Source organism: Sceloporus undulatus, chromosome 2 (genome assembly GCF_019175285.1).
Source record: "Sceloporus undulatus isolate JIND9_A2432 ecotype Alabama chromosome 2, SceUnd_v1.1, whole genome shotgun sequence".
NCBI classification, from domain to species: Eukaryota; Metazoa; Chordata; class Lepidosauria; order Squamata; family Phrynosomatidae; genus Sceloporus; species Sceloporus undulatus.
In genome coordinates, this window is record NC_056523.1 from 42,574,404 (window position 1) to 42,584,095 (window position 9,692).

Below are 9,692 nucleotides of genomic sequence, written 5' to 3' on the forward strand. Positions count from 1 at the left end.
GGTCACCATAAGTCGGAAATGACTTTGAAGGCACACAACAACAACAAACCATTTGTTTTTCTTCTGTTTGTGCCCACACTTTCTTTACTGCAAGTGGAATCAAGCATAGAAGAAGGATAAACTGTGTAATGCATACAAGTAAGCCTCTTGGAATGGTAGGACATAGCTATTTGGGAGCAGTTGGCAGACTAAGACCTTCCTGTTCAGATAGGTGTTCAAAACAGAAAGTTTTTAAAGAACACCCTAGGGGTGTTGTTTTATTTTAAAGTACAGTATATGGTTTCTAAGTGGGTTTTAAGTGCTTTTATCTTTTTTAATTGTGTTCTCTTTTTAAACAAATTTCCTGTTTTAATATTGTAATAGTATAATTCCATTTCAATTGTCACTTTTGTAGGTTTTTAATTGTTCTGTGTTTTTAGATGTAAGTGGCTTTGAATTCCAATTTTTCTTGGGAAAGGAGTTCAAATAATAATAATAAAATGACAATTCAGTTAAAAACACAATGTTAAAACAATATAATACACAATTAAATTATAGTAAAAAGGAGAAATAAAAAAAGATAAAAACTTTACTTTACCTTATTAAGACTCCTTTTGCCACATACATTATAGGTCAAAGGCTTGCTTGAATAAAGAAGTCTTTCCCTGCCAGTGAAAGAAAAGGAGAGAGGGGACAGCTGAACCTTCTACAGGAGAGAATTCCAAAACCTGGGAGCAGCCTCTGAGAAAGGTATTTCCTGTGCCCTCGCCAAACTTAGAGAAATACTGGGGGTGATCCCATGGTCAGAAATACTAAAAGAGAAGGGAGTTCAGGACAGATGGGAGTTTCTCAAAAGGGAGATACTGAAGGCACAATTTCAAACAGTTCCATTGAGGAAGAAAAATGGGAGCTCTCTCAAGAAACCAGGATGGATGACTAAGGAACTTTCAACCGAGCTAACTTTCAAATGGAACATCAAATGGGGAAATCACCAAAGAGGAATTCAAACAAATAGCAAGCATGTGTAGAAATAAAGTCAGAAAAGCTAAAGCACAGAATGAACTCAGGCTTGCTAGAGAGGTTAAGAACAACAAAAAAGGGCTTTTTTGGGTATGTCTGCAGCAAAAGGAAGAAGGAAATGTTAGAACCACTGTGTGGAGAAGATGGCAAAATGCTAACAAAAGACAGAGAAAAGGCAGAATTACTCAACACCTTCTTTGCCTCAGTCTTCTCAGAAAAGGCAAAGGGTGCTCAACCTGAGGATAATGGAGCAGAGGACAGAATAGGGGAATTTCAGCACAGAATAAGCAAAGAGATAGTACAGGAATACCTTGTTAATCTAAATGAATATAAATCTCCAGGACCAGATGAACTACTTCCAAGGGTACTAAAGGAACTGGCAAATGTAATATCGGAGCCATTGGCAATAATCTTTGAGAACTCCTGGAGAACAGGAGAAGTCCCAGCAGACTGGAGGAGGGCAAACGTTGTTCCCATTTTCAAAAAGGGGAAGAAAGAGGATCCCAACAATTGCCAGTTAGTCTGACATCTATACCAGGAAAGATTCTAGATCAGATCATTAAACAAAGAGTCTGTGAACATCTAGAAGGCAATTCCATAATCACAAAAAGTCAACATGACATTCTTGCAAACAAGCCAGTGAAATGTGAGCTTGACAAAGTAACTGTTACATGGATTTTTAATTGGTTGACCGTCCGAAGCCAAAGGATGCTCAACAATGGCTCCTTTTCATCCTGGAGAGAAGTGATCAGTGGGGTCTCACAGGGCTCTGTCCTGGGCCCAGTGCTATTCAACATCTTTATCAATGACTTGGATGACAGAATTGGGGGCATACTTATCAAATTTGCAGATGAAACCAAACTAGGTGGAGTAGCTTATACCCCAGAGGACAGGGTCAAAATTCAAAATGACCTTAATAGATTAGAAAGCTGGGCCAAAGCGAACAAAATGAATTTCAACAGGGAGAAATGTAAGGTACTGCACTTAGGGCAAAAAAATGAAATGAACAGATATAGGATGGGTGACACCTGGCTGAATGAGACTACATGTGAAAGGGATCTAGAAGTAGTCCACAAGTTGAACATGAGTCGACAGTGCGATGCGGCAGTTAACAAGGCCAATGCGATTTTAGGCTGTATCAATAGAAGTATAGTGTCTAGATCAAGGGAAGTAATAGTGTCACTCTATTTTGCTCTGGTCAGGCCTCACCTGGAATATTGTGTCCAGTTCTGGGCACCACAATTTAAAAAGAATGTTAAGAAACTGGAGCGTGTCCAAAAGAGGGCAACTAAAATGGTGAAGGGTCTGGAAACCATGCCTTATGAGGAATGACTTAAGGAGCTGGGGAAGTTTAGCCTGGAGAAGAAAAGGTTAAGAGGTGATATGAGTTTTATCTTCCTTATTTAGAAGGGGAGAGTCTGAGGAGATTATTGCCTGGAGAAAAAGATCCGAAATAGATTTGGGCTTGCAAACTCAAAAGTGAGTATTATCGCACGTAAAATTGCTGCTGCCATGGGGTGACTGTAACTTGGATCCCAGACGTGCTCAGCCAGCTGCTTTGCAAAAACATGTGATAATACCCGTTTGTGAGTTTGCAATCCCTAATCTATTCCTGGTCTTTTCCTCCATGCAATAATCTCCATAATGGAGAGGAAAAAGATAGAATCTTGCCTCAGAGGAATGGGTTTCCCTTGCCTGCTTAGCAGGGGAACATAAAGGGGAGGAAGAAACTGGAATCTTGGAGTTTGGTGTTGTTGGCTAAGTTCTCTTCTGCTTGGTTAGGTGAAAATTGGTGCTTGAGTGGCTACTTCATCTTTCTTTGAATACATCCCATGACTTCCAGTGATTTCCTATGGAAGTGCTTAATTCTTATTGCAAGTCCAATAAGTCATAAATTGAGACTTGCCGCCCCCACCTCCGCAACTACCACCACCATTTCAATGCCTACAAAGAAGACACCATTTCAGTACAACAAAGAACCTTTAGCAAGTACAAAGAAAACAGGCTAGGGGATGAACTCATTTTCTGCACAATTTATTAAGGGAAAAGATCAAGTACTGGATAAAAGTTAATGGCGCTGTTCAACTGGTTGGTAATTAACACCACCAAAGGCCAAAAAAAGAAAAAAAAAAAGCAGCACACAAACACAGAACAAAAAAGGAAGTAACAAAAAAGTGGGACAAAAATAAACAGTGAAGTACAAAAGAGAAAGAGAGAAGAAACAATTAGTCTGTAATGTGATATGCTTGACTTGTTACATGTTAAAAGCCTCATAATCCACATATGTGCATGGGACACAATCTTCCACTGATAATGCTTTGTAATGTATATTTCAGCTCCTATGGAGCAGTAAATATCCAGCAGCTCAGCAGGACAACATTAAGTTCTATTGCACAGCACAAGTGTGGAGAGAATTGAACTAACCTAGCACTGTTCTTTCCCTTTTTCTGGGTGACAAGCAACAACTGCTTGTGCCTCTGCAATTTTGCATGCTAGATTGTGACAGTTTGCCTCCCCACTAGTGCTTGTGGAAGGGGTGACAGCAAAATGAGGTGGCTGATATGATTATTAACCCTGGTGGACTGTGACTGTGAAGTAAGCAGTGAAAATTTATGCTGACACCAGCACAGAGAGATGTGGCTGCATGGAACAGAAAGGATTGTGTTTTGTGTAGCTGTGAGGATAGAGTTGTTCACTCAGATTGGGTGTATTTTGTCTGGAGATTCCCATATTCCACTGGGACTAACACCAGGCATAACCTGTATTAGTGGTCACACAGCAAAATTGAATACAGGCCCATAGATTACTCTGAACAATAACTGCATCAAAGTCTTGAGAAGGGAGAAATAAAAATTCAGCATAGGATACCTCTTTTCCTTAAGCAGAATGCTGAAGTGTTGCCTGCCTAAAAGAATTACATGAACTCAGTCTGTTAGGTTTTCCCTTGGAAAGTTTGTGCACATTTAATGGACAAAAGTAATTGCTCTTTTCTTTTCAATACTAATGCCTTATTAGGTACAACTGGACAAAATATCAAGAGAGAATAAAATCTCAAAACGTCAGGAATTATTTTTAAAAGGTAACTAGCTACAGTTATAGACCTAAATTAAATTGCTAGATCCAATTAGGGTAGTTCTATTGAATCAGTGCTATTTACAAAAGTGTTGCTTTGGTCGATCTCACCTGGAATACTGGGCTTAAGTTTGGAAACCACTGTTCAAGTAGGATATTGACAGGATGGAATGTGTCCAGAGAAGGGTGTCTACATTTATCAAAGGCCTGTAAACTAAGGAGATTAGCGCACAACTAAAAAAGATACTTACCGCTGCTGAATTCAGTTCTAATTCGGGATGTATCCAGATATCATCAGATGCATTTTGCTGCCGACACTGCTGGTCAGGTGCAACTTGGATAACTTCTGGTTAGAAGCTGAGCTCAGCAGGCTGATTTGCAAAACTGGGAGCTTCTGACTTATTAAAAGAGGCTGGCTGAGCCCGGATTCTAGCTGGAAGTTACCTGGACTGCATCTGGCCAGCGGTGTCAGTGGCAAAATGCATGCAATGATATCAGGATACATCCTGAATTAGAATTGAATTCAGCAGTGGTAAATTGCTTTTTTAAAAAACTGTGTGCCAATCTCCTAAGCCTTATATAAATTGACTAATTGTTCCTTGTGCTTTTAATTTTTTCATATATATATTGTGATTTTTCTTTTTTCTGGTTTGCTGGACTGCAATAAAAAATGATGTGTGTTGTAATAAACCTTAAGTGGAATGATTTACAAAGCTGAGTATGTTTAGCCTGGAAAAGAGAATACTGACAGGGTGACATAATAATCATCTTTAAATATGTGAAGAGATGTTATGTCATATCCCCCCAGTATGTATTTACTGTTGTAGTTATATATTTTAATGGCTTGGACTATCCTCAATTTAGTGTTCAGATTTATATCTTTGCACTTTAGGATCTTGTCCAGTTCTTTCATAGTTGCCCTTCCCAATCCAAGTCTTCTTCTGATGTCTTGATAGTAGTCTCTGTTCTGGTCAATATTTGATCCAAGGTATGGGAAATTTTTGACATTTCAATTTTCTCATTATCAAGGATGAATTCTTGTAGCTCTTCCATGGTCATTATTTTTGTTTTCTTAATCTTCAGCATCAAGCCTACCTTGGCACTTTCCTCTTTAAATTTCCTCAGTAATTGTTCCAGGCCTTTGTTGGCTTTTGCTAGTATTGTATCATCTGCATATCTTAGGTTGTTAATGTCCTCCCTACCTACCCTGGTTCTGTGTTTTATGGCTTAATATTATTCAATATATCTGAGAGCGCTTTTGTATATACATAAATGTATATTTCATGAGTATGTTATGAATATCTATTTTATAGATTTATTTCCATAAGTTTTATATGTTTTAAATGTTTTACATGTTTTATATATGCTTTGTCGTTTAATGGCCTGTTGGCTGAAATAAATTTTTTTATTATTATTATTATTATTACTATTATTGTTAATGTCCTCCCCACCTCCATATCTTCACTCTTCATGCCTCTGACTCTAAGCCTGCTGTGCGAATGATATTGTTTGCATACAAGTTGAATAAATAATGTGATAGTATGCAATCTTGCCTGACTCTTTTGCCAATAGGCAACTATACTGTTTCTCCGTATTCTACAGTAGCTCTTTCCTTGTAAAGTCAGCATCAGGATGATCAGATGTTGTGGCACTCCCCTCAGTGGCATTCCAAACTGGGTGTCACCCAGTGCAGGGGGAGGGCTTGTGGCAGAGCTTGGGGCCGGAGCCAAAAGAGTGCATTCCCAACTCCCTGTCCTGTTCTTGAACAGAAGGGAGGGAGGGAGAAAGCCGGCTCCCCCCATGCCTGCTGTGCTAGATTTTACTCGCATGGCAGTGATGGGGGTGCACAGCAGGAGATGGGGCGCTTATTGGGTGTCCCCTCCTTCTGTGGTGTTACCTGGTGTTTTTCTACCCCCTAGATCCCCAGTGACACTACTGACTCCCATTCTCAATAGCAAGCACAGCTTTTCGTGAACTATGCAGTCAAATGCTTGCTGTACTCAATTAAGCATATGCAGATTTTCTTTTGGAATTTCCTGGTGCGCTCCATTATCCATTGTATGTTTGCAGTGTGATCCATAGAACTTCTTCCGTCATGAATCCAGCTTGCACACCTGGAATTTCTTGATCCATATATGGTAGAGCTGCCCAAAGCCACGCTCCACAGCTCTGGACACTTAGGATGCATGCATCATTTAAACAGCATACTCCAAAGTGACCCAAGCAGCTTTATTTTGGCTGTCTGTAGGGCCCTATAATTCTTACTCCCCCCCACCCACACACGCAAATTAAATTATTACATTGCTACCCCAGGAACTTCGAAAGCCAGAGGTTTCAATCATATCAATTAGATTTTGAAAAGCTTGACTCTATGATAGACCCAAGAAGGCAAAAGGCAAAATTTGATCTTGTACTGTATTTCCCCCCCTCAATTTATAGCCCAAATGCTGGTGCAAAATTATTTCTCAGAGACATTACAGAAGCTAAAATTGTGTCAAGAGGGACTTTTAATCATAGGTGGAGATTAAAATGCAGCAGCATCCCTGAGAGGTAGATCTCACACACTGTCAACTTATCCCAACAACTTCCAATTGATTTTTCAAGATTTCAATCATTGATTGCTGAAGACACACCCACCCACAAGAAAAGGATTACGCCTACTATTGATCTAGGCACATATCATAGAATCATGTGTTCCACTATCGAACAGCTCTTACTGTCAAGAAGTTCTTCCTAATGTTGAGGTGGAATCTCTTTTCTTGGAGCTTGCATCCATTGTTCTGTGTTCTAGTCTCTGGAGCAGAGGAAACAAGCTTGCTTCATCCTCAACGTGACACTCCTTCAAATACTTAAACAGAGCTACGTATTGTATTGTCCGTTAACCATCTCTCCTCCAGGCTAAACATACACAGCTCCCTAAGCCTTTCTTCATATGGCATGGTTTTCAGACCTCTTCAACATTGTGGTCGCTCTCCTTTGGACACACTCCAATTTGTCAACATCCTATTTGAATCATGGTGCCCAGAACCTGAGACAGTATTCCAGGTGAGGCCTAAAATGAGTAAAAATGATGTTAGAAGGACAAGCTGATTTTTCAGCAAAACCCAATTATTTCTTTATTAGAAAGACAGAAAAGATTGCAGCAGAAACAAACAGAACAGTTTATGCTCAGTGCAAGCTGTCTCTCTCACAAAAAAAGAAGGGGGAAATGGCATGGGACCTAAACCTATTCCTGACAGTATAGGTAAACTAAACACACATAGATTTTTTCACCCTTTGATATGAAGAGGAGTCTAAGATGGCAGAAGAACAGAGCAGGGAACCAGGTCTCAGAGAAAAATACAGGGGGGTTATTCAGATGGTGAAAACAATCCAGGTAAAATCAGGGTTGAATCTTGTGGTCTCTTCCAACTCTATGATTCTATGAAAATTTTATCTTCTCATCTGGTTGCCTTCATTGAAGAAAGTAGAGCAGATTTGGTGGTGGGGATCCAATAAAATCACATTTGCTCCTAATGCAAAGTAGTATGGTGTGTGATAGCATTGGGTGAAAACAGTGTATACCTTGAAACACCATAACTATAATATAAAAGGGGCAAAGAGATCCTGAATTTGGATGACCATAGGAAGAATCTTATTTGTATGCTAAAGGCTGTGTTTAGCTGGAGAGATGGGGTGAAATTCTGTACTGCAGTGCTATTATACAAACAGCTATTGAATAGACAGCTTTCATCCTCCACATATTAAGAAATAAAATGGTGTCACCACTGATCATATGGATTATCGTTATAATATTGCAGACAGATAATTTGTAACAAAAAACCCCCATTTCTTCATATTTTCCTATGAGAAGTCTCCATTTCATAGTCTGCCATTAACAGACCAGTTCTTAAAGACTCAGGCAATTTCAGAAAATGAAATATGAAACATTATTGGGGTTAAAAATAAAATAAAAGCCCACTAACTGAACTCAACAATTAACAGAGGGAACAGCAGGATACTAATCATCTAGAGAAAGAAAGCTACATTACACAGCTGATGAAAACAGTAGGAATGCACAGAACAAATAAAAAAGATGCATTGCCAATGGCATTCTATCTGCAGGCACCAAATGCCATCAATAGGCAGAGACTGGCTAAAAAGAGAATCGCTTTATGTGCCTTTCAGAACTCTGGAGTATTTGCCATCTGAGGAAACCTGCCTCTGTGAAAACTAATCATATCCAGCTTAGTGCGACAACTTCTAGAAAGAGTGATAATAGAATCTTAAAGAAGACTCAACTTGCAAACTGAATTGCAAACCATATGAAAATTCTCCTTCTCACCAGCTTAATGTTGAGCCAAGGGATATAACAGAGCTATTCAGGGTGTTGTTGAAACAAGGATATACAGCTGACAGATGAGATGACCCCTGTCCAATGGAGAATGGTGATTTAAAGATATCGTGTCATGTTAAAGTTCCATCCTTGAATATGAGGAACGACTTAGGGAGCTGGGGATGTTTAGCCTGGAGAAGAGAAGGTTAAGAGGTGATATGATAGCATTGTTTAAATATTTAAAGGGATATCATATTGAGGACGGAGCAAGCTTGTTTTCTGCTGCTTCAAAGAACAGGACATGGAGCAATGGATGCAAACTGCAGGAAAAGCAATTCCACCTCAACATTAGAAGGAACTTCCTGACAGTAAGGGCTGTTCGAAAGTGGAACACACTTCCTTGGAGAGTGGTGGAGTCTCCTTCCTTGGAGGTCTTTAAGCAGATGCTGGATGGCCATCTGTCAGGGATGCTTTGACTGAGAGTTCCTGCATGGCAGGGGGTTGGACTGGATGACCCTTGCGGTCTCTTCCAACTCTATGATTTTATGAACTGACCATTTTTTAAAACCTTCAGCCTGTAAGGTGCATGGAAAAGCATTTTCCACCAAACCAGTAAAACCAGTCCACTGCTCTTAACAGGAGAAGGTGGAACTAGATGGCTTTTGAGATCCCTTTAAACCAGTGATCCCCAAACTGTGCTCTTTAAGGGATTTTGGACTTCAGCTACCAGAATCCAAGACTATTGGCCAACATGACTGAGGCTTCTAGGAACAGAAATCCAAAATCTCTTAAAAGGCACAGTTTGGGGACTACTGCTTTAAACTGTGATTCTAAACAAATTTCACTATCCTGTGTTTCTGGTGAATGTCTCAAACTGTATAATATCTATATTATGTACCTTCCTCTTTTGATTTTTAATAATTAATTTGAGAATGAAGAGTTTTCAGATTTTTGGAATTGTGTTGCTTCCACTGAAAACATTGTAAATTTTCCTGGATGTGGGAAGGATAGCTGTTAGTTACACCTTCACACAGAGTAAGCTTGAAGTGTTGCATTGAGTTTCAGAGCCAGTTTTTCTGACTTACCTTGGCGATGCCTCCTTTCTGTCAACAGTCACTTGACCTGAAATTGCACAGCAGCAGGCAAGGGTCTCCCATTGGGGTGGGCAAGCTCTCTTTCAAGGATGTTTTGGTCTTCAGCCCCAGAATGCTAAGCAATGATAAGAGATTGTGGGAATTGTAGTGCGGAACACCTGGAGAGCCAAATGTTTTCCTCTTCCACTTTACATGATCACTGTAGCCATGGT